Consider the following 26,782-nt stretch of genomic DNA (forward strand, 5'->3'; position numbering starts at 1 on the left):
TTTACATGTTCCTCTGCATCAGGGAAAACAGACCTACCAACAAGTTTTTCCATAATTGTCAAAGCAAGTTTTGTCTCTGATGTTTTATCTAAATTATTTGTCTCCGCCATATACTTCCGGAAATAATTTTCGGCTATGCCGCAGATTAAGTAAACAGCTTCTGATACATAAATTAAACCGCCGTTGTCCCTTAGAGTGACCAATTTGTGAAACCACAATTTTTCTTTTGTGAGCATGCTATCGATACAAAAATTACACTTAATTTTTTTCATTAAGTATCTCGCAACATTCCCTGCAATGTAGCCTACGACATAATTTTTGTAGTTTGGGTCATCAGTCGAAGCTATCAGAGAAGCAATGTCTACATCAGGTGCGTGTCTTTCTGATTCTTGGTACGGCTGTTCTTCGTCATCGTCAAAACGTTCAGAAAAAGTGGTTTGATTGATACATTTTATTGCAGAAGAACAAGTCAGGACAGAAATATCTTCTAATGGCACACAGTTGCCTGTTACCACTGCTTGTAGTTCCATGTGGCATAATAGTTTTCTGTATGCACCTTTGAACTGAAGGACATTTGGATTATCATTATGCCCTCCATTCATTCTTATCATGCCGAAGAACAGTTCCAAATGATCTTGGCTCAAACGGTACGTAGAAATATAGACCATTTCTTTTGTATCCTCAACAAGAGTTTTATACAAGTGTTTTAGGCTTTCTATGCATATCAACATTCCTTTAAAACCTTTATTACTTTGAACACTTAAGACTGACTCAAAACTTTTAACTTTTATTCTTATAGCAGCCTCATTTTCATGGTACGTACGCTTCCTAGTAGTTTTTATACTTAAATTTAAGATATATTTTTTGGCTTTTTCAAGAAGATCGAATATATTTACTTTATTATCTTTTGACAATGGCCGACAAAATCCGTATTGTGTTAATCTTCTTGAATTAAAAACATCAAATAGGTCGTTCAAAAGCATAATAAAATTTTCTGTGCCCGCAGATTTTTCAAATTTGTCCAGTTTTAGGGTTTCGCGGCAAAATTTTAGACTGATAGAAACACTTCTGCTAAGAAGTTGCATGGCCAGTTTAACTTTCATAATTGTATTTCTAAATTCTAAATGTCTTCGTGTTAGCTTGTTCGCAATGTTCAGTCCTTCTGTATCCTGCAAATCATTTAAAAGTACCAAGTAGTTCCAATCCACAACATTTTTTTGCTCATCGAGGAATTGGCTTTTGTCTTCCCAGTGATTACGGATAAGCTTAATCATGTGGCATGGATCTAGAAATACCGCCACTTCGTGATCTGATGAAGGGTGCTTAAAGGTGGTTTTCATATTTTTTGGATCTTTCACCCGACAACCTAACAATTCCATCGCTGAAATATTGGTGGGGTGACCATCAAAGGTAAGAGATACAACTTTAATTCCAGCATCATGGCATTTAGCTAAACATATGTTTATTAAATTTTTTTTATGTTTTCCCTCCAAACTGTGAATTAGGAAATATCCCAAAGGGATTTTCCAACGCTCATTCAGGCAAACAAGCATAAAAACATAAGCCTGTGAGGCTTTTATACCACTTGTTGTGCCTGTGCCAACATCTACATTTCCCAGACCTCCTTTAATATTTTGAGGTCTTATCGCCATTTCATCGGCAATCAGTCCACATATTAACGTTTTGTCCGAGCTTTGGGACTTTGATTTTAAAAGTTTAAAGGATTCATTTGTAAAACCCGGTGATCCATCGATGCTGCAATACCAATTATACAACGTTTTTGGGTGTGGAAGACACGTATCAAAAGTATTACGAACGTATGTATATGCTCGAGGACTATGGTAGTGCAATGTAAGACAGAATTTTCTGAACTCAGGTGTGTATTTTGGCATAGGACGCTTTTTATCTTTTTTAATTTTTTTTACCATGTTATTGAATAAATCGGCTGCAAAAACATTTTCAGACAATAAATTAGACACATCATTACTAATGAATCTCTTTTTTTGTAGTTCACTTAAAATTCCTTTGAGCGATTTATTCCTCTTTTGGAGACGCCGGGTCTTTTGTTTTAAAGTTTTTATAACTTTTCTATGTTTGAGATTAAGTAATGTGCTTTTCTTTAACTTTTTTCGAAGGAGGGCCTTACGAGGAGTGTCGAATATATAGTCGAATTCGTCGTCTGATGGGCGCCTCACATTCCCGCGTGACGTACTCTGTAAAATAAAAGTTCTTATAAGTTCATGCCACAATATTTACAAATTCTGGGTGCAACAAGGAAATGACCAATTTAAAAATCTACAGTTAAATTTTAAATACCCAAATTCAACACTTTTGATTGGAATTATTAACGATTACTTACAGGCTGCGATGAACTTTCAGTAACTAAATTTCTATTTGAAGCTCCACGAACACCTTCCGTTTTGTCTTCAGCAGCATTTAAACCCTAAAAAAAGTCAGGTAAGTAAGTTTACTACATAGACAGTTTACTAAAATTAAATAGTTATTAACAACTTCACTGTCTAAAAAACTACCAAACGTCTTTTTCGTTTCTGTAAGGTAAAATAGCATTCACACTAGCACTGTATTAAATAAATATATTTCATAAAAATAGTTGTTTATATTTTATTTTATGACTCAAAAATTGGCGTGGCTAATGGGCGTGGGGAAAAACATTTATTTTCCTAAGAGTCACATGTGACTCATTTGACAGTCAAGTTGTTTATATTAACCATTACACTCACCGATAGCCCATGAACAGGTGAAATCTCATCCACATTATCTTCTTCATCCAATTGATCATCTGTGCCTGTGCATGAAATATGTAAATCCTGAAAAAAGTAATTTTATTATCATTTGCTTCATTTATTTTTATCAACATTGTGTCACAAAATCCCAAAATACACATAATAAGTACTAAATAATGCTTTGATAATTATACCTTAACAGGGACAGCATTTCGACGCAACCTACACGATCCACCCTGTGTTATGTACTTATCTTCATTCTTAAAATGTTTTGAACATATTCGTGTATTTTTGGTTGGCTTCCAATATACTTCTCCACGACTAAGCCTTATATTTTTCACCCACTTGTCAGCAATAACAGGGTCGATGGGAATCCTTTGAACAACAACACGCAATACTCCTATAAGTTGTAATTTTAACAAGTGTGGAAATAAAGTTCGTTTACTTCTCAACTTTCAAGTAATACAATTTCAGGTATACGATATCGCTAAATCACACAAACACCTACATTAAACAACAACAACAGTAAGTAACAGTAGCAACTGTTTTAAAATTAATTTGTCGGAGCAATGAAGTCAGTTAAAATGGGAAAATATTTTAACAATCGGGCAACACTGTGCATTGAATTAAAACTTTTCTGTTTTGTTCTATTTTGACTTAATTAACTACAAGATACTATGAAATACTGAAAGCTTACCTGTGAAAAGTGATGTTATCACATTTCTTTTGTTTTTCAGATGTGTTGTGACACAATTTAACTGCACAAATCGTCATAATAATTTTTTTTTCGCGAGACACGTTCGCCGTGCGTTGACATTGAACACTACGGAGCGGCCCGGCGTTTGGAGCCATTTATGGCTCCAATTAAGGTGCTTCAAAATTGACGCGCGGACTTGGTTTCTATGTCTTATTATTCTAAGATTGCCAGTGTATGCAAGGTTTGATTGAGAATATATACCTTGTCATTCCATGACAATTTCCTCCTTAGTAAAGCTTTGGCTATAGGGAAATGTAAACATAATGATCCTTTTAGAGTCTAAACAACAAAGTTTTTCATATAATACTAAAAGATCATGTTTATTTACACTTCCCCTGTTCCCTATAAAAACTATTAAATTATTACAATTAGAATTGTTTTTCATAATATGATTTTTAACAATGTTTTTGAAACTAGCACTGGGATAACAGTTGTTTTGTATTTATTAATTTTAATATATTTTCTAATTTTGTTTTTCCCTAAACTATTTAAATTCTGAGTGGGTGCAGAATGCTTGAATTACCAATTAATGTATTATATAAGGCATTGGTTTGTGTAACTTTTTCACTTTGTAATTCTGCCTCTAGTTTATTTATATATTGTTGAGCCTCCAATAGCTGTTTTTCAAGACTTCTAATGCGCTGCAAAGAAATTTCATACTTATGACCATAACAGTCAAGTTTATTTAATTCCTGCCGAAGGATATCACAATCATCTTTAAGTGAAGTATTTTCTTTAAATAGCAGGGACATTTAATTTTTGAGCTTCCTGTTGCTTTCCAGCACACTTAAGATTTTTTTTTTCATTTTCTTCTCTTTCACTTGTTAATTTGGTACATAAATCCCTGCAAGACTGCAATTCAGTCGGTGCTAATTTCAGTTTAGATTCTTCTTGCAAAGCCAAGCCTCTGCGAGTCATCATATTATGGGTATACAGGGACAGTTTTCCAATGAACAAGTGAAAAAGGTATGTATATATGTAACTTGTGAGTAGTGTTCGTACTTTGTAGTATTTATTATAATTACTATCTAGGGACTGGTTTGAAAGCTAAACACATACAAAATGGGCTTATTTTGTCGAGTAAATTATGTAGTATTAATTGCATGGACTAATGTTTTCGTCGTCGTTTTTGCTTCCACTAGTTGTCAAACAAAAGGAGACATAAACCGTGCCAATGTGTGATGGACGTGTCTCAAATAACTGAGCAGTATTTTGTGATGTTGTGGGGTCAGTAAATACAAATTAAACAGAACAAAATACTCCCCGAGTTTGACAATATTTTAAACTTCGTTACCGTTATGGGGTTGAGTTGGCAGTCGATTTTGGTTCCCCATGTACAATCATTTTATATTATACAATATTCTTATTTTTAAATGTATTACTCTAATTTAACTTAATTTAAACCCCTTTTTTTACAACCAGTGTTGCCAGTCAGTTATATCACACTATTCACCGAAGTGTATAATTATATAATAATAATAATAATTTATTTATTTTTCTCCCTTAAACATTAACAATAATAATTCATAATATAGTGACAGTATTGGGAGACTGGTTTCCAAACTAGGTATGAACCTGTAATATGGATAACCAGGCTTCCATTCCATAGCAAGTCATATACATAACAAAAAGGAAGTTTGTAAGGGATTGTGTATGTGAGTGTGTGTGTATTTGTGTGTGATAGTGGGGAAGGGTACGCATGCGTGTGTTAGTGAGTGTTAAAGGGTGTTTGACATGACAAGAACATATTATGTGAAAATTATTATTTTATTACTTCTAGTAGAATTTCAGTTTCATCATAGCTCAAAGTACTTAAAAATTTATGAATTGTTTGCTTTACACATTTTTTTGTTTTAGCATATATATTCAGAGTTTTGTTGAGTTTGTTATACAAGTAACAGCCAAGTATATATATATTAAAACAGCACTGTATATAATTGTTATGACAAACAATTAATTCAAATGATAAAAATTGTAAATAACGTGGTGGGAGCGTGCAGTGTACGAACAAATAATACCAAATCCCGAGTTTATAAATGTAAACAAACTTTTCGCTAGGTAGGGGACAGATACGTACTACAGGACGTAGACAGGAACCTGTAGACCTAAAAACGCGGACCACACGTGAACACCGTTTGATCCGGAAACTTCCGCCACTATTCTTAAGGCTAGTGGAGCGGCGCACATACGGCAATCTGGCACATTTAGGCGGTCATAAATAGTTATTTCTACTTAAAGGTTTAAAATACCTTGTATTGTTTGAGATGGGTAGTTACTTCATTATGCTAGCTTTTCATTTTCTTTGATAAGTTTATAACAAAAGCGCCCGAGGGTCCGAGAGGTAAGCGTCGTAAAGTGGACGGTTAGTTACTTACGAAACACGAAAGTCACAAAACTTATTTTTTGTTCATCTCGTGTAAGAATCTCAGTGTTCATTATGGATATGGAAGCTACAGGTATGTTTGTTATATCACAATATTAAAACTTAAGATTTTTTCACTCTAGTTAATATAACTGACAATTTAATACTTGTCCTATTTATTTTATAATTTTTTTAATAACTTAGACATACAAAAAAAGTTCCGCTAAGTACCGCTTTCGCTCCTTGAAAGTTACATGTGCGAGTTTGTCGACCGTTAGTATTGTAAATTCTAGGAACTCATACCAACTCATTGTGACACAATACTCTTTTCTTCACAGGTAGTCGGAGTGCAACGCGCTTCTCGGAGCTATCCGTTAAAAAAATAGATTTGGTTTTAGTGCTAAAAGGCGAAAACTTTTATAAACAATCATCGTCTCGGTGCATAGAACGATTATCTACTTACATATTAGATAGATTTAGTGAATATAAACAGACAAAAGAGAATGAAAGTAAAATTAAAACTATTCTAAAAGTGTTTGTTTCAAAATTGTTACAAAAGTGGAAGAAATCTAATTGGAATATGGAAAGATTTATGAAAAGCAATTTAGAATGGTTGAAAAACGATTTGGTGTTGCCAGCTCAAGGTACTATAAGTGCAAAAAGTATGCCACAAATGCAAAAAACTAGAGGCAGACCTGCGAAATCTTTTGAAGACAGCTCCCCACGAACCAATCGACGAGTGCTTCAACCAATTATTGCTGACACAAGCCCAGAGCTGTTGTGTTCTGCTGTTCAAACAAGCCTTACTAAGAAAGGAAAGAGGACAGCTGCACAGGTGATGAACTTAGCTTTAACCACAAGCCCACGCAGACTTAAACGGATGAAACAAATACATGCTACACCATCATGTTCAGCTATAAAGCCTTACACACCAGTTGAAGCCTTAGCTCTTATAATTGACACAGACATGAGTAAGGAAGACTACATCCACTGGCAATAAAGAAATAATTTATGATAGTGACGAAATTGACAGCAATTAATTAAATTAAAAGTATGCATCTGCTTAATATTAATCGAATAATTTTATGTGGTTGCCTGGAAAAGATCGCTCAGAAGCGAAAACTCATTCAGATTCTGAACAGGAGTAGTCTGTGTCTTCAGGTTCTGATTCGTCAGGCATAAGTTTATTTGGTTTCAGCAAATTTATTGTTTCTTGTAAGGAAGCTTTTAATTTTTTAATTCTTTTTGGTCTTGATGCAGATAACAGAGGGTCTGAGGTCAAAAGTAATGTGTTGATCACATCTAAATTACAAGCTTCTCCAGAACATTTCCTAGCAACATTTTGACGATATGCCTTAAAATGCTTATTTCTGGCTTCGCAAGCCTCTGAGAGCTGCCCTATTTGGTAACAGTGCATGTTTAATAATAGTTGCCCCATGTATTAATTTAATTTGTGCATTGTAGGTGTCATGGGACACCAAAAATACAATTGCACATATAATTTTGCGGTATCTGCTGCATATTCTGAAAAATTTTCAACGTCAATATCATAACCACTGGATATTGCTTCCAAGATAACTTTACATCCGTAAATTAAATTATAATCAATTCCAGTTATCTCCGAGGCTAATTGATTGTCCTCGAAAAACCTTTGGCTAGTGTTGCAATCATTAGTGTCACCAAAGCCGGCTTTCGGTAAATCTGCGAGTAAACCCATCTATAACTTAAACTTTTTTAGTATATGAAAATTTGTTCTAAGATTTCTGTATCATCCACATTTTTTTTTGGAAATACGTTTATTTTGTATAGGCAATCTGTACGCCAAATGCGCAATGGCTCTCGAAAATGGTGATTCGAGCATGTAGAATAGATAACCCAAAATCTAAAGAATCAGGGTTTGCTATAGGTTCGGTATTTAGCTTATTTAAATTGGATAAAGTTTCTTTACATATATAACATCTTAATGTTGATTTGGTATCTGTGGCTGCATTGCACACTTTCCCATCTGTCATGGTCAGTAGTATTTTTTGTTTGACTTTGAAGTCAGTTTCTTCCACAGTTATACTCAGGAATTCCGGCATTGATGCTAGCGATTGCTTGACATATGCTATTTCTTCATTGATAATTTAGGGGATGTATATTTAAACTGATAAATAAAGACAGTGTTTAATAATGCAAAAGTTTAATTGAATAACTGAGACAATATACACACGTGTGTTAAGTACAATCCTGGGGAGCGGACTGTGTGCCGCATTAATATCAACGTGCTATACATAATAAATTGCCGCATCAGCAGCGTACCTAGAATATTCTTCCCCTTTAAAAAAATGATATACAGATATGGAGAGATAGAGAATACAAATTAAAAACAATATTACATTTCATTACTCTGAATATTATTAAATACTAAGTTACACAAGACTCTAACAAAGTATGACGTAGCATCGTAGCATTTGGTATTTAGTATCCGTATACAATTACATAGGTACATGTTGTGAAACGATAATGATCACTTAAATTCTTCACAAACACTGGGTGGTAAGTATCTTGGGAATGAAATGTGACACCTTATTATACATATAGATTAGAATAACTATGGTTTACCTATAGAGCAACGTTAATACAATTTAAGTACAGGATACACTTTTACACGTATGGAACAGATTCTGGTTGCTGCGAGGTTTTGTTAGCTTGGCTCAGTGCCTGAGTGCCACAGTTAATTTCGCGGGCTGATGTCACGCAATTTCAGGTTTATCTCCTTCCTTTGGCGCCTATACATATATTTTTTCCTGCTCGTAATATTTATCTTGATATTCGGAGAAAGTTCCAGCGAGACCGACGTTTATTTCTATGTGATTTTTATAAATCTCGTCCCAACGCGCCTTAGAATCTTCCAATTCGTCCATGAGTTCAAAATTTTCGGCGGAATCAATATTAAATTCAGCACAATGGTGATTGAATGAGCTGAACAATGTTATCTGCCTGCAAAGTAGTTCCTTAGTTTTTTCCGAACCCCCCTTGATTTCTATAGTATCGTTATCAAACCCCTGTTGCGGCTGAACCGATTCTAGTTTCTCGAACTCTCTCGCACTTGTACTTGCCTTTGGCGTTTCGATTTGTATTATGTTTTGGTAGTCCTGACTCAATGCTTCCTTTACTGAGTGGTATGAGGCTTTGGATCTATCATATTCCCATTCCTTAAAGTACTTATGATCCTTGCTAAGCTCTTTTAGCATGTGCTCATGGTTGGATCGAAATTGGCTCCACAATTCTTCCAAATGCGACAGTCGACTTTTAAAATAGTCGGGATGTTTTTTTCTATCTGCTCCGTCCTTCTTGTAATTGTTCATCAATTTTTGAATATCCCCCCATACTTTAACCTGATCTTGGTTTATCCATGACTATTTATTGTATGCCCCAAATAAGCAATAATTATTGTGTAACGTTGCTATATAACTTGCGCTCCCCCTTTTTTTTATATACTGTTGATCCCTCTGGATCCTTATAAATGTTGGGAAAGGACTTATTTTCCATTGCCTCCCTTTTTTAACGATTGACGTCCGTTGCCTTCTTCTAGGTTCAACAGGACGCCGATCCGGCTCGAACCACCAAAATGTACGGTTCCTGGGTCATCAGGTGGTAGAAATAATAGAAGATTTGTAGATTACCGTATATTCACCACTTCCGTATAACAATAGACTATGAGCGATATAATAAAATTATAATAAAATTGTAATTAAACAATCGAAGAGAGTGCCGACGTCTGGCTATGCTCTCGGGGTGTAACTCCGACGATATAGGAAATCGTCATGCTTATAAAGTTATCCAAGTGTACAACCAGGGCACGTACACACATTGGAAATGTTCACGTTTGTAGTTGAGCATGATGTATGAACCTTGGCACGTACACAGGGAAACATCACGCTTACAAGACTAAGAAACCTAAATAAACAAAATGTACAGCCTTGGCTCGTACAGCGCCACTGCTGAGATTAGTTCCTTCCGGGCCCATTTCCTTGCGCCTTTATGACACCTTTTGCATGCGAAATATATATTTAATGTGTAGCGCGCGTGCTTTCGAACACGTTATCAGCGATAGTCGCAAGCTTTTCTAAGTCCTTAACCTCCGCAACCGTCAAAACTGCCTGAATCGTGCTAGGTAGATTCCGTTGCCATATCATTTTAAGGGTATCGTCTGGGAATTTAACAAGCTCTTTCACGCGCCGCAGGATCTGCGACGATTTCTGGTCCCCTAGCTCCATTTCACTCACTAGTTTTTGTAGTTGCCGGTTCTGTGATATTTTGTAAATTTGTAACAAACGGGCTTTAAGGGTAGCGAACTTATTAGTGGGTGGCGGGTCCATCAATATATCAGTTACTTGTTGAATAGCATCGTGGTTATTTTACCGTGGTTATGTTATTCGGGCATGACCGTCTTTTTTGCATATGAAACATGCCATTGTATCTGATGTGAAATAGATCCAGTAATTTGTTTCTTCAAAGTCAATTGATATTTTTTCTGAAAGTCAGGTGAAATCCTTGGGAGTTACGTAAACTGGTCTTCGGAAGCTTAGTAATTGGTTGCAGCGCGTTTCATTGAAACCAGCACGCAAGAAAGAGATGGAAGAGTGGGGTGTGATATTCATTCAACAGTTTCTTTTCAATATCGATGTGCGAAATAATGGGACAAACGTTGGATATAATGATACGTCTGTTTCTGCTGATCAGCGGTCGGTTTTTGATTATCGATTGTTACATATTTTTTACTGTCAACAATCTCATCAGCGATTTGATTGACCTTTGAAAAAACGTAAATACAAATTCTGTTGTTTGATATTCTTGATAAAAATCGGATTTCGGAAGGGTCTATGATTCTTCCTAAAGCTTGGGCATAGTCTTTCATTTGTAATTTTTCTAAAGCATCTATGACAATTGCTTGATCTTGATATTTTTTTCTCGGAATAATCTAGAACTATGTTTAAAAACTCTCTAAGCAGGATGGCACTGAGAAGCAGTTGCATAATTCTAGAGCGTGAATACTCTTCTTTCACACATTGCTCCGTCCTTGTCGTAACGGGGCGTTCTAAGCCTGGCTTTGATAAGGTTCCGATCGTCCCTCTCACGCGTATCATTCCGTCCTTGTCCCGTTTAGAATATTCCTTCATCAAACGGGTATAACTATTTCTTAAAACGCCTGAAAACGTATTTACTAGAACTATCTGAAAAATGTTTCAGTCTCCGAACGAGGGTAACATTATCAAATATTCTATTGTAATTTGCATAGAGTCTCTAATGAGACATACATCTTATTTTCCTTAACGGACGTCAAGGCAGACTACAAATTACCTTCCGTCGTACTTAAACGTCCGTCGTTCCACAACAACTGAGTGTTTTTTTAAACAATTTTTTCCGCGCACCACCGCTATGTGGAACTAACTGCCCACTGAAGTATTTCCGAACCAATTCGACTTAGGGTTCGACAAGAAAAGAGCGTACCAATGCTTGAAAAGCCAGCAAGGTACTTGTTAGCCACTTAAGTTGAGCCTCCTGCCCGTTTGCCGCTTAATACATACAGAATCTAAGCATTCATCGTGGGCAGCCTCACTGACAGAACCTTGGCTTGCTCGCAAAATTCTGCCCTGCTCATTATTGGCACCCACAAAGTTGGTGCCTCTGTCACAATAAATGTCATGAGGTTTGCAACAATGCGATATAAATCTACGCAAAAACATTTAAAATTTAGTTAGAGTTACTTTGCATACGAACACACACGATCAATTTACTAAATGTACTGCGTGCAATATTACCTCCATGATGGGCCAATAATTCTAGTAGAATGCTAAAATCGTTCAGGCTCACAATTTTTATGTCGTGTTCTTTCTGAAACAATAGTTACGTAAAGTTATGACATATTATGTTTATGTTTTTTTGAATACATACTCAGTACTAGTAATAATTTTACGACGTAACGAGTAGCTCAGTCTTTCTAGATTTCACTTTCACAGATAGATCAATTTATAAGTAACAATATTAATTATCAAGTAACTATAATATAATATCTAATAGATACAATTAACCTTATGAAATTAACTGAAATGAGATCAAAATCATTATTAAAGTATTTGAGAATGCTAAGTAACAAACAAGTCTTATAGGTATTTATGATTATGACAGATACCATCAGGATTTGATGAATCTGTCGAACGAATGACTGGCAAAAATTATCACAATAATGAGTTTAGAACTCTTTAGTTTAATCAACTTACGATAAATAATAATTATTTTAAGTAATAATTGTAAAAAAATATAAGTATTAAAAGAAAATCAAATTTTTTTTTGAAAATAAGATCGTAGAAAACAAATATTGTTAATGGTGTTTTTTTTCTCTGGCATAGTAAATGTATCATCAGATCGGTTTACAATTGATAAAGTTGGAAAATTGGAGGTAAGGTAATAGGAAAGGACAACCACAATTTACCTGTCTATATAATATAAACTAATTACATCATAAAAGTTTCTTATCTCCAAATCTAAGATTTCATCTGTGCCATACAGATTTTTTAATTTACCTAACATTATTATTAAATCATTAATATTTAATATAGAATGGTGCAATAACTATAAATTTTCTATTCTCATTATCCCATTATATAACTCCTGCACGTTATCGTTTATAATGTTATATATTAACGAGCGGTGGGAGTATTGGATTACACTTTGATTGTCAGAGTTAGACCTGTTTATCATATAGTTAAGGGCTTTGCTATTTTTTTTATATTTCTGTTAATTATTCAATACCGGAGTTTGTTGTATGCTATATTCATGAAAAAGTGAAATATGTTGATTAAAACTAGATCTTAACTCTTTACTATTTGATTTTAAAATATGCTGTCTCATATATTATGATTCCCAGAAATAAATTTAACACGTTTGCTGCGACAGTAACTTCTCAATACTTTCCGTTCCTTCGGTACACGGCCTATACACCTGGTAACAAAACATCAATTGTGGCGGCGCAAGGCTTATAGACCCTGTAAAATTTAAGAAACTTAAATCGTTTTTCAGGCTTCATTTTAAAATATATATGTTTTTTTTGCTCGTAATATTAATAATAATGAATTAATTGACATACACCTGAAGGCGTTTGTTAACAACTTGTTTAGTTCAAAAATTATAGCTAATGTCAAAATACAGGGCTTATTCACCCTGTGCCGCACTGAATAAGGGTTGTCTAGTGCGTATGTTAAGGATGTGAAATAGAAATACCGATAGGTGTAATTAAGTTTTAATAGGTATAGGTAATGTAACAAAAGCAAACATAATTTAATGTTTTTCAATAAAACATGGGTAGCAATAGTTTTTTTTGCACTGAACACATTTAGTTAATTTTTTTTTTACTTTTTTGTCAGCTTGGCGACTGGTTAAAAAGGTTCGGAGTTTTGCGTAACATCCGACACAATTCCTCTTCTTATCACCTTTTACCAAAGTGTGTTTGTCAACTCTTCGTGCGGGATCTGAAAAGATAAATTTATAAATTTATTATTATTATTTGTAATTGTAAGTGTGCGCACGTGCGAGCGTGGATGCGTGAATTAACCTGTATCATTGTCAAAGCCCTTTTTTGTAAAATCTTTGATAATTTCCTCCACGAATTGTAGTTTAGATATTTTATTCCCGTCATTAATTAAATTATACACAATCCAGGCATTAACAAGAGCTGTACCAAATAACAACTCCATTATTATTTTCCTCCACCACTTCAATCCTTTTTTTAATGTTGTGTAGTAGGAGGACATTTGGTCGCTGAAATCAATTCCTTTTTTAGTCTTATTGTACATGAGCACACATTCTGGTTTCCTAACAGTTTCATCAGAGCCTCCTTTTTTTTTCCTGTATCTATTAGCTTATCGTCGTGATTTCTGCAGGTAGTTAGCATTAAAACTTGTCTTTTATCAACCCATTTTAATACTTTAACTCCGTTTTTATTCATTTTTCCTATAACCTCGCCCTTCTTTATCTTTGATAGAGTAACTGTCTTTGGCAAATGCTTTCTTCTTACGTTTAAAGTTCCACATATAAAGGTCTTTTGTAATAGGAGTTTTTCTGCTAGATTCAACGAAGTATAGTAATTATCTACTATAACGGTTCTCCCTTCACCTGTTAGATTTTTCATCAAACGCAGCACTACATTTTGACTGTGATCGACTTCTCTTTTTTCGCCTTTTTTACCTGTATAAACTTCTATTTGGTAAGTATAACCTTCGGGATTGCAAAGCTTATAGAGTTTTACGCCATACCGATGAGACTTATTTTTTATATATTGGCGGAAACCTAATCGGCCTCTCCAGGGTATCATTGTTTCATCAATGACTACATATTTACCTGGTTTTAATATCTGCTGAAACTTTTCAATAATCTTTGAAAACATATCTCTGATTTTATGTAGTTTGTCAGTTTTATCATAATTCGATATATCACTGACATGCCAGAATTTGAGGAGCAGTAAAAATCGGTCTCTGCTAATTGCCGAACTAATAAATTCGTTTCTGTATAATTTATTCTTGCTCCAATACATGTTTATCTGAGGAACCTTATTCAATCCCATTGCCATTAAAACTGCCATAAATGTTTTCATTTCCTGAAAACTAGTATCACTCCACTGTTTCATGCGTGATTTACGTTTTAAATTTCTTTGATTGGTTTGTAAATAGTTTTGTGCGTAATTATTTGTCTGAGACACCATTTCGTAAATCATGTCGTCTGTTACAAATAACTTATATAAATCTTCAGGAGATTTTGCGAACGTACCCACGTTCGAAAAACATGATAGAGAGAAATGATTTTAGTATCTCTTAATTTAAAGGGAAATAAACCAGGTCCATTGTCAAGTCTGTCAAGTCAAATTTCTTGGGCTTGGGCTAGGGTTGTCAGAGTCAGTATTAGGTACGTGTAACAAAGTAGAATCTTTATGTATCTTTTGTCGTTTTAATTTAGATTTTGCTATCGGTCTGCGTCTTGTGGAGTATATATGTGTATAGGTAAGTTAGCTATGACCTTGTCTTGCGTATAGCGCGTGGCTAGCTTTTGTCTAGCTGCCATTAGTTTCGTACATATTTATTATATAGAGCATTTCGTTGTGTCATGATCGCTTCGCGTTCGGCAAACGATGAGTCATGTTTAAGTCGGTATATTGTATCCATTTTATCATGATGGTTTTGTATATATTGTTGTAATAAACGTTCGGATAAATCAACGCCATCGAGATATATTACACTTTATATTTTGTTAACGAGACCTTGAAGAACATTGTCCATAACACGTTGAAATGTTGATGGAGAATTTTTAGGCCCATGGGCATTGGAAGGAATTCGTAATGACCACGCTAAATGCAGTTTTGTGAATGTCCTTGGATGACATCTCCACCTAGTGGAAACCACTAGCCAAATCTAATGTACAGAAATATTGGCATTTACCTAATTTATCTAGAATGTCTGTAATATTTGAAATCGGATACTTGTCGTCAAACGTTTTGTCATTTTACTTTCGAAAGTTAACCTTTCCAGATGCGTCAGTTTTCTTTGGCACTATCCATATAGCTGCACTCCATGCGGAGGTAGAAGGTCTAATTATACCTCGATCTAACATTTGTTTTTGAACCTCCTTGTATATATGGATATTTACGTTTTACTATAAACAGGCAATTCATCGGTCGTGTTAATACAGTGTTAATTAATACAGTGACTTTACTAATAAAATTAGAAAAGTTCAAAGGTTCGTCTTTAAGATGAAAAATGTCTGAATACTCTACAAATATTCTTTATATTAGCAGTCTCTTCTGCGTTTAAATGATCTATGCGCAAACGCGATAAGACATCGCGTGTTTGGGTATTGTTATTAAAAGTATCATATGACACTTGTTCATTAACCCTTAGTAGCCTGATTTACGCGAGTCTTCTTTTTTAAATATTACTGTGTTTGCTTGAGGGTCTAGATGAAGGGAAAAATAGCTAAATAAATCACAATATTTATTTTACATATTTATTTTAAAAAAAAAACAGGTATCAATTTTGATACTTCAGGCATTATGGCCATAAAGAAATCTTAAATGACCTATGCATGAAATAATGCGAAACATCGATTGTTTTTATTATCGCATAACGATACTTTGCATTTTTTACAGAACCAGGAGGTAAGTTTCCTACAATTACTAAATTTACATTTATTCCTAGACTCCATAAATATTTTTTCATGGCCAATACAATCGGAACGCACGTCAGTTGGGGGTAGTACTTGTGCACCTGTCCGGGGTTTTTTAGAGGGTACTGTATTGTCTTGTTGACTGTTGGTACTGGGTCTGCCCCTTTTATTTTTTGAGTGACTTTGATATCTACATAAAGTATCGGCAAGCTCAGTTCTAAAATCTGCTAACTTCATAATATTCTTCTGAAGTTTTCCTTTCCTTGTGTTTACCTTTTTGTACAGTACCCAAGCATTGATGACAGTCATGTCTAACAAGTGGTAGAAGAGCCTCGTTGTCCACTTTCTCGACTTTATGCTAATGCGATATCGACCAATGAAGCTATCCATCAAATCAACGCCGCCCATGTGTGCATTATATTCTTTTACAACCCGAGGACATGATATTTGAATATTGGCCTTTAGTTTTTTTTCGTAGCGGGTTATAGTATCCGCTGGTTCAGCGCCAACATACGTGAATAGTAATAATACCTGTTTGTTGTCTTTCCAACTTGTGGCCGACAATTCTAGGCCTTCGTGAGAGGCCACATTTTCGTGATATGTTCCTCTGGGTACGTTGGATTTCATAATCTCCCGTTTCTCCGGCAACTTGCACGACTTTCCAAGCCTGTTTCTCTGTACTGTTCCAAGACAATAAATACCTTCGTTGGTCAAGTAATGTACCAGAGGAATATTCGTATAAAAATTGTCAAAATAAATTATATGATTGACATGCCTTGGTACTGGTCGTAGCAATCGAATAACTGTATTCGACACAGCTCCGAGGTCTGGTTCGCCAGGTAAACGGTCCATGTCCTTAGCTCCCGAGTAAATCTCAAAACTGTAGGCATAACCAGACAGAGAGCATAACACGTATAATTTGAATCCCCACTTATGGGGCTTGTTGGGTAAATATTGTTTCATAAAATGTTTCATTTTTGTGGAACACATCTGCTCGTCTAGTGATAGACGATGCTCAAATGGTAAAGTAATAAATTTCTTGTTCAAATAGTCTATCACTGGTCTTACTTTATGCAGTCGGTCGTGCTGGGGGTGATCAATGGGCAAATGTTTAGAGTCGTCATTCATGTGAAAAATTTCTCTAATTTTATCAAATCTGTTGCGATTCATTGTTTGTACTATGGGTTCAAACTTTGTAATGTTTGACCAGTATGACCGAACACTAGGATAATGATATACACTAGTAAAAATAAGAATAGTATTGTCTTTTATTTACATAACTTTTACACATTTAAAGAAAAACACTTTTTTAACGGATTATAGATATGTATTATTATATTTAAACTTATAATTATTTTTACATAATTTTAAATTTAAACCGACGTTTCGCGTGCTTTACAGCGTGCGTGGTCACGGTGACTGAAGACAAAGGTGTTAAATGTCAAAAAGTATTACAGCTGCAGAAAATGTTGTGTTATCTGTATTTATTTCCCCGGAGTTGGTATCGACTAAAAGATGTAGGGTTTTTGCAGAAATTGCTCACGGTGTCCTCCATTTTCGCGGGTTGTTTATTTTGAGATTTTAATTTGGATATTATTGGATCCCAGGTGTTTGATAATTTTAGGCCGTCCTCTCTATTGAAATTGGCGTGTTTTTTGATTTCAATGGCTTCGCGTACCAATCTTGGGAAGAATCTTTTTTCTTTCGCAAGTACTTTCGGTTGGTCAAAGCGTATGTAGTGATTAGGCCTATCTAGTGTGTGTTCACAGACTGCTGATTTTGTGTGTCGTCTATGTCTTATGTCCGCGATGTGTTCCTTGAGTCTGCTGGACATATTGCGTTTAGTTTGCCCTATGTAAGACAGGCCACAGTCGCAATCCAGTTTGTATATACCTGCATCTTGCAATGGGGTGTTACTTTTGATTGGTCTTAGGAATTGCTGAATCTTCTTGTGCGGCTTGAAAATTGTATTAATGGAAGCTCGTTTTAGGACCCGGCTAATTCTATCTGTAACTCCCTTCACATATGGCAGGTAAGCTGGCTGGCGAGGAACTGTTTGTGTCTTGTTTTTGTTTCTGTGATGCAGCCGGGGGATGCGCAACTTGTTTCGGTGTAGCACCTGTTTGACATGCTGTAGTTCCTCCTTGAGGTGGGCCGCATCACAAAGACGTTGGGCTCTCTGAAACAAACATTTACCGACAGAGAGCAGTTGTGACGGGTGGTGGTGGGATTCACCATTGAGGTACCTATCTGTGTGGGTTGCCTTTCTGTGTATTGTGTGACCTAGTGTGCCATCTGCTTTGCGTATAATTAAAATGGACAGAGAGCCCAACGTCTTTGTGATGCGGCCCACCTCAAGGAGGAACTACAGCATGTCAAACAGGTGCTACACCGAAACAAGTTGCGCATCCCCCGGCTGCATCACAGAAACAAAAACAAGACACAAACAGTTCCTCGCCAGCCAGCTTACCTGCCATATGTGAAGGGAGTTACAGATAGAATTAGCCGGGTCCTAAAACGAGCTTCCATTAATACAATTTTCAAGCCGCACAAGAAGATTCAGCAATTCCTAAGACCAATCAAAAGTAACACCCCATTGCAAGATGCAGGTATATACAAACTGGATTGCGACTGTGGCCTGTCTTACATAGGGCAAACTAAACGCAATATGTCCAGCAGACTCAAGGAACACATCGCGGACATAAGACATAGACGACACACAAAATCAGCAGTCTGTGAACACACACTAGATAGGCCTAATCACTACATACGCTTTGACCAACCGAAAGTACTTGCGAAAGAAAAAAGATTCTTCCCAAGATTGGTACGCGAAGCCATTGAAATCAAAAAACACGCCAATTTCAATAGAGAGGACGGCCTAAAATTATCAAACACCTGGGATCCAATAATATCCAAATTAAAATCTCAAAATAAACAACCCGCGAAAATGGAGGACACCGTGAGCAATTTCTGCAAAAACCCTACATCTTTTAGTCGATACCAACTCCGGGGAAATAAATACAGATAACACAACATTTTCTGCAGCTGTAATACTTTTTGACATTTAACACCTTTGTCTTCAGTCACCGTGACCACGCACGCTGTAAAGCACGCGAAACGTCGGTTTAAATTTAAAATTATGTAAAAATAATTATAAGTTTAAATATAATAATACATATCTATAATCCGTTAAAAAAGTGTTTTTCTTTAAAAATAAGAATTCCAATAAATTTACGTAATTCTAAGACAGTTACAGGTTCTGTAAAGTTGGGATTCTTTTGGAAGGCATATTTATTTGACTCGTCCACTAGAAATCTCAAAATGTCTTCACTGAAAAAATAAGAAAAAAACTGAAATGGAGTGTCTAAGTTCATAATTTCTTGTGAATACTCAGTATTTCCAGCAAACTGGAAAGCATTTTGGACTAAATCCATATTTTTTACTCTCCACACTAAGTTTCTAGAGTTGAAAGGTGCAGTTTCCACTGAAAAGGGGTGTTCGGCAGGGCGATCCCATGTCGCCAAACTTATTCACCGCACTTCTGGAATTTATCTTCAGAAAGCTGGATTGGTCAGGGTTAGGAGTAAATATCAATGGCGAAAATTTAAGCCATCTTCGGTTCGCAGATGATATTGTTCTAATAACTGAAAGGCATGAAGACTTACAATACATGCTGCGAACCCTAGAAGACATAAGTAAATAGTGTGGGCTAGAAATGAACCCTGAAAAAACATGTATAATGACAAATGGCATAAAATATAGTATAACCGTCAACAATAGAAATATAGAATTTGTAAAGTGAGTTACAGAATCGACAGGCAGAAATACCTATATAAAATGTATGAATATAAAAAATAAATAAAAATAAAGTATGAAATAAAAAAAAATTACCTCTCGTCTCCTGAGCTAGTTTTATTTCATACAAATGATCTTTGACATAAATAAAAAAAATAAAAAAGCCTTTTATTTCCAGTATTTAACTCTCGTCTGGAACCCCAAGTTGGGTGTAGGCCTCCTCCAGTGACGCCCATTTATCTCTGTCTTCAGCTACTTTACTCCAATTTTAGACATAGACATATCATTTATTACAAACAAAACACACACACATAAATACACAGCTCAGCAGTAATCAAAGAGAAAAAATTAAATAAAAGATATAAAGAGAGGTATATTATTTTTTTCCTTTTCCCCTTCGGCCCGCCTCAAGCATATATTGCGTGTGTGCTGTGGCTGTAAATGGGCCATTGGCTCAGCATTATGCTGAGGAGCAGAGTGTTCCACAGCGCTGGTCATTCTGCCAGAGACCACATCAGCTAGTTTGCGCCTCAATCGCAAAAAAAGAATATAATAATAATCAGTAGGAAATGATAATAATAGTATTATTGAAACTTAGCAATATCGGTAACAAAGTCTTGTGTAATATGGTGTGAAGTAAATAGGTAAAATTGAAGGTTAAAATAAGAATAATTGTTAAGTTTTATTGTTACAATTTTTTTTTGACCAGGTATCGCTTTAATGTCGTCCTCCCATCGTGTAATAGCTCTAATAATTTTGTTCTTTTCCCTAGTGGGCCTTTCCAGAAAGTTACTTTTTTAGTCCATCTATGATCAGTTAGCCGGGCAACATGTCCTGCCCACTTCCATTTCAATTTTTTTGCGTAGCTTAAAACGTTTGTTGCTTTGGTTATTTCTCTTATTTTAGTATGACGTATTTTATCTGATTTTCTTCTATCTTTAGCATACTTCTTTCGAGTCAGAGAGATGTTTGACATGCCGTCGTTTAATTAAGATAGAGAGAGATAAGGCATTATTACCATGGACTTTTACAAATTAGTAAGGACCTTTCCATATGCAATGCTTTCCTTCAGCGAAAATGATTTTTTAAATAAACGAAGTCCAACTTTATATTTTACCGTTCTTGTTCTATGTCCTTTATATTTTTCTTTAGAGGCTTATATATTTTGAAGTGAATTTTTCTGTGCTGTTTCTCATTTTCTGTAATTCTTTTGCTACTACACAGCCTCTGTAATTATCGGGATTTTCTCGTGGCGTACTGTGAGATGCTTAACAGTACATGTTACTACTTGGTGCAGTATTTCTGTGTGTGCCCGACACCTCTTGCATTGGGGAATCAATTTCGGTGGTTTTGTCTGTACATAAATTTCGCAGCAAATTCCAGAAGATTTCGAAGTTTTCTTTTATGGTATCCTGATGGTGGAAAGACAAAATGAACATATTATAACACGCCTAAAAAATTTGATATGAACCAACTGCCAATGTACCTGGAGTAAATATTGACTCTCTCTAACGAGCTCAGTGTTCCATTCTTCGGCTGGCAAGTCTGGAACGCTGGAAGTGTCATTATTCGTGTCTATATATTCAGCGACTACTTCATGTCCGTCAATGCAAACTGCAGACCATATTTCAGCTAAAATAACCCCTGCCTTTTTGAAATTATCCTTTTCCAGACTTTCGTCTAATGTTCTGCCGCTGGAAAAGAAGTTACTTGTAACTTAACTAACGTAAGTAACTTCTTTTACGGGGGAAGGGAACATTGTTATTAGTTATAGGTATCATAAATAGTTCCAGGATGCGCACAGAACGCATCGGTACCTTGATTTCTAGTTTCTCTAAAAGGTAGGTGTCAAATGAGCCATTTGCTATTTTATGTAAAGTGCACAGGTCGCTCATCCACCTCCTCCTTTCAAGACTTACCATTTGAAAGTGGGCAAGACGCTGGTCATATTGCTTTATTCTTCGCCTAAGACCATACTTACAGCACAATGCTCTGACAAACCGCCTTTGTATAGATTCTAATCTATTTGTATGAGTTTTATATATCGGGGCCCAGACTGCTGAACAGTACTCAACCATGGTTCTCACGAGAGAGCTGTATAAGACAATCAAGGAGTCAGCTCGCCTGAACGGTTTAGAGGTTCTAAGAATAAAGGATAGCATCCGGTTAGCCGGAATCTACATATATGATCACAATGAGGTCTAAATGATATCATTGTAATCTTATATTGTAATCTAATAATCTTTATGACTTTTCTGCCATAAATATGGCATGTCTCGGTACAAATCAAGAACATTCGAAATTACTTCTTTTTCTTTCGAACACGCCATGGTGCACGCGGCCACAGCAAACAAACGTATACGACCGTCTTTGCTCTGCGGCTGAACGGTCTAAGCGTGCTAAGTCTTATTACACTACGCGGTATTCAGCAAGAAAGCAAGCAAGCACCGCCGAACCCATTCGGTCAGTCTAATTAGACAGGCTAACTTGCTAGCTCTTATTACATTAAGCTAAATCTTAATTATAATAATAATAGCCTTTATTTCCAAAAAACTTTACAATTTAGGGATGATAAAACGTCATTCAGTTAAGTTTTGGTTTGTCCACCGTTGGACATAGGCCTCCTCCTTCCGGTTCCACTCGCGTCTGTCGCGGGCCAGGCGCGGCATATTCATTTATCATATCTCTTATTTTTTTCAGTTATAATTTAGTTATTTCTCTTTACCCCTGGTATTGTTGGTAACTTTTCGACACTGGTTTTAATTCGATGTATAATATTATTATATTGCTCTTGGATATTCTTAGATTTTTCAGTGTGTTGAACCGAAAAAATTGTCTTAAGTGTTTCTTGTTCTAGTGGGTTCAGTCCTGAGTCTGCCTTTAAATTGTTTTCTACTTTTAATTTTTGCTGAAATTTTCACGGTTCCCCGAACCATACGGTGGTCTGTTGGGTCTTCGACGGTATGATGATGATAGGGTCTTTTAATAATAAAAAAGTCTATTTCATTAGCGGTTCGAGTATCTGGTTATCACCAGCTAAATCTTAGTACTTAGTAATCCCGCGTAGTGTAATAAGCGCTTTAGTATAATATGTATAATCAGTGTCCTTTTGTTTGTTCTGACACTCGGATCGAATCTTTTTCCTTTTGTTGTGGTGTTTCCAATCCGGGGGCTCGCCCCCCAGGCCTTCAAGAAAATGAATATAAACTTATCAGATACTGTAGAATATATACACAAATTAATGAACAAACCAATGTAACTGATCTGAAAATATGCAAGCCCTGTTTTCCGCATGGCCAGCTTGCACTCGAAACGTACCTACGCCTACGTGCAAAATTTATTCCTTTAATATATTCTACAGTAACATAGAAACAATCGATGTATTTTTACTGATTCCATGCACTCGGATGTTCCAATAAGAAAAACCCCTCCAGCCTTATCATGGCAAGATCGTTTTCTAAGCAATTTTAGGGAGAGTTGGAATGTTATAGTAGCTTTTAACGTATACCAAAAGATAATAATATAATAGATAAATATAATAAATAAAGATATAATATAATAAGTAAATAACATGAGTTAGTAAACATGTTTAATTTAATTAATCTTTCTTGGACATTTTTTTTACAAAATAATCGTATTATAATAATTCATCCTATCCAATCAAAATAAATTTTTTCTTTATTATTAATTATTCTTTATAAGGCATTAACGACGAGATTGTTGAGGTGTTGTTTGTTTTTGGCTGATTTTAGTTTTTCCCTGTTTTTGGTCAAATTTTCAGGTTCAGATTTTAAATATTTTTTCATAAGTCCTGTAAATGCTTTATTACATGACCGATGATAACCATTTTCTGTGTACTCATCAGGCATAATAATATCTTTATGACCGGTCATAGCCACGCGTAACACAGAGCACTCTATGTTTGTTAGCGACGGCGGGTCTAGCGGCGAGCAGTGAAGCGCACGTCTATAATAGGTGAGCGTTCCGCCTTTTGCCGTAGGTCGGTCGTTTCTAACTGCGACGTAATTCGCGAATCTAGGTGCGCGAACGCTGGGTTTGAGAAACGTTTCCTGTACTAGGAAAATGTCTATTTGGTGGCGAACGAGGAAATCTCGGACCAAATCTGCCTGCGGCTTGAAACGGTTTGTGTTAAATGTCACTACGGACAGCGATCGAGCCTTGACCCTAGACGAGGTCGTAGCTATTGTGGTGTGTTAGATTCTACAAATTGCCGCAGGGATTGAGGTAGCAGGGCATGCTGGGATACGACGTTAACCTTGGCGGTCACATCTTTAGCGGACGTATAGGCTTCATGGAATGCAACGAGGGCATCCAAGTCTAAAGCACCTACAACGCTGAGCGCAAGATTAAATGCGCTGTGGACTTTTGCGGACTCCGCAGATGCCTCCGCGGTAGGGCAGTGGGCTTGAGGGGGAGGGCTCGCCTTAGGGGTGGGCCTCTCCGTTGTGACGGGTGTCGGCGCTAACGCCTGGTAAGGCGCCTCAGATGCCGCTTTGGTTGGTACAGGCGGGTAAGGCCTTTGACGTGAGCTGGGGAGGGCCCTCAATTACCGGGGGCTTGACCCAGGGACTATTTTCAGGCTGTGGGGCCGGCATGTAAGTGGGCTTTGCTCCCGTGCCACGGCGGGACGCGTCACGCCCGCTGAGCGTTGCCCACAAAGCACGCACGCCGGCGGCTCGGCGCACGGAAGTGTGCGCTTGCAGTCTGCGGTGCCATGGTCGCCTAAGAACTTAACGCACCGCGCCCTGGTGAAACAGTTTCGGGCTGCGTGCCCGTAGAGTTGACAGCGATGACACTGTCGTGTGAAGGAATGTTTGAGGGGGGTTTTAACCCTCAGTACCGAGAGCTTACAACACTCTCTGAGACTAAATATCTTTTTCCCGCTCGGGGTACTACGAGTACCATATAGTACTTGTTTTATTAGTAATTAAACACTTTATTTAGGAACACAACATGGTTTATTAGTTTAAATATTATGTTAAGTAATTCTTACAATGTCGTGCAAGCACGTGTTAAAAGAGAGAGAAGTCCCAGGATGACAGATGACATATAGATCAACGATTATTACTCTGTGTGTCACTGACACTACCACAGACTACACAACATCTTTCTCTTTTCCAAACAAAAGAATATAAACTGAAAATATTTATGAATATTGTTCGGGTACTAGGCGATGATGATAGATTGTTGATAAATGATAAAACTGTATGTATAAGTTTACAAGAGTTTATTGGGAGAAATAATTACTTGATACTATTTCTAAATGATAATAAGTGACACGCGACGTGATTGATGTCTACAAACGTACTCAAAGTAATGAAATTAGGTTTTTTTTTTTATAGAACAGGTTAAAGTGTAAAATGATGATGCGGCGAAATGATGTGCTGTTGCTGTGTGTGTGCCTTGCCCGTACATGCTCCCGGGGGCGGAATAGGAGAGAGAAAATGATTGATGACCTTACTCTAACATGGTGATTGACAAAGTTTCTTTAAAGTTAAAATATATTTTACTTGATTATTGATTCTATTCTTATTTGAAATTAATATTAAGTAATTCCCAGATTAGTTTAACTATTTCTAAATAAGTACTAAGTATGATAAAGTCTCTAAATTGTTGCTTCAATTCTAGGAAAAACTACTTTATTATGTATAGGCGACGAGCCTTTATCTAACTGACTACAACCCGGATTATTCACTTTAGGCACGATTTGCCTTTCACTAATATTGCCTTTATCACTGATCATTTCACTTGAAATATCGACAACCGGGTTATCGCATTCACTGAATGTTTTCATGCTGATGCACTGACACTGACGCCTCGGCGAGGGCGTCGGTCCGGCGGTCCCGCTCCCACGATGCAGTAGATGGCTACGTAGTGGTGCACGTCGTGGTAGGAGACGCTGGCCGCCAGAATCGCGCTCTCCTTCACCTTCTGTATGTTGTCCTGTATGTCCTCCAACGCCTTGTCTGACCCTTGCGTGTCAATGGTCGGGGGTATGATCGGAACGGTTATATTGATGTAGTTGTTGATCGGCGATAATACAGGGAGACTAATGTCAGCCTTATTATCCACTCTGCTAAGACGTTAGTAAGAAGATAGAATGTTAGTAACAATGAATACCTATACAACCACTACGTTTGTAACACTTAAACTTAACGTAATTGTTAACAATTTATATGAAAATCTATTTTACATTTTCTTCCCCCTTCTCTAAACAAATTAATATAAACTAAAAAATGTTGACTACACAACAAAGATATACGTAGTTCTAATTTAACATTTGTACTAGGTACTTAAACTTAATTAAATCTAAAATTAAACACAAATTCAAAGTGTACAGTTTACATATTATGTATATTAGTACTAAAGGAAAGCTATATCTGTAGGTACATTTGTTATTAATTTATGCTTATACCTAAAGTATACAAAGTTAGATAATATACCCATTCAAGCAGCACACCCAGCCAACGCTTACACTGTAATTATATTGGTGAATCCCCAAATCATTGTGGTCGAAGATGATAAGAAGTTCTAGTATATCTAACTCCATTATAATCTATCAGGTCGTATGACCTAAAATCATTACATTTATAAATGGTACCTGGTAGCCATTTATTAATATTCACATCTTTCTTAAACCATATATTTTGTCCAACAATAAATGGTGCTTTTATCCTAGTGTTACAATTATAATTTCTGTTACTCCTAGACTTTATCTTATTAAAATCAGTCTCAATATTTTTATTTAACCTTGGCTTTAGGTAGGTATGAGAAACAGGTACCTTAGATCGTAAGTTCCTACTCATTAACAATTCAGCAGGAGAAAAATTCGTTCCACAGACTGGAGATGACCTATACTGAAGTAATGCTAATCTGTAATCAGATTTGTCATCATTACATTTTTTA

The 26,782-nt window shown here is 36.2% G+C and overlaps 1 pseudogene; it reads right to left on the reverse strand.

Annotated features, from left to right (window-relative positions):
* Positions 1–13,186: 13,186 nt before the first annotated feature.
* Positions 13,187–13,963, reverse strand: LOC123690152 (annotated as a pseudogene).
* Between the last annotated feature and the right edge of the window lie 12,819 nt (positions 13,964–26,782).

The sequence above is a fragment of the Pieris rapae genome, chromosome 22 (genome assembly GCF_905147795.1).
Source record: "Pieris rapae chromosome 22, ilPieRapa1.1, whole genome shotgun sequence".
Taxonomy (NCBI): domain Eukaryota; kingdom Metazoa; phylum Arthropoda; class Insecta; order Lepidoptera; family Pieridae; genus Pieris; species Pieris rapae.